Source organism: Microtus ochrogaster, chromosome 4 (genome assembly GCF_000317375.1).
Source record: "Microtus ochrogaster isolate Prairie Vole_2 chromosome 4, MicOch1.0, whole genome shotgun sequence".
Classification (NCBI taxonomy): domain Eukaryota; kingdom Metazoa; phylum Chordata; class Mammalia; order Rodentia; family Cricetidae; genus Microtus; species Microtus ochrogaster.
The window spans coordinates 12,261,762-12,262,193 of NC_022011.1; positions in this window are offsets into that span (position 1 = coordinate 12,261,762).

Genomic DNA, 432 nt, shown 5'->3' on the forward strand with positions numbered 1-432 from the left:
TTTAAGTGATATATTGTATATATATATATAAAATGTTTTTCTTCAGGTTTACCGTGTTACTTAGCATCTCTAGGGTCATATAGTATAAGCTCACCTTTGCTTTACAGCTAGGATACACTTGTGTGTGAGTACATACCATGTTCACCTTTCTGGGTCTGGGTTTCCTTACTCAGGATGGTTTTTTCTAGTTCCCATCCATGTGCATTCAAATTTCAAGATGTCATTGTTTATTACAGCTGAATTATACTCCATTGTGTAAATGTACCACATTTTCTTTATCCATTCTTTGTTTGAGGGGCATCTACATTGTTTACAGGTTCTGGCTATTGGAAATAATGCTGCTATGACCATAGTTGAACAAATGTCCTTGTGGTATAATTGAGCATCTTTTGAGTATATGCCCAAGAGTGGTATTGCTGGGTCCTGAGATAG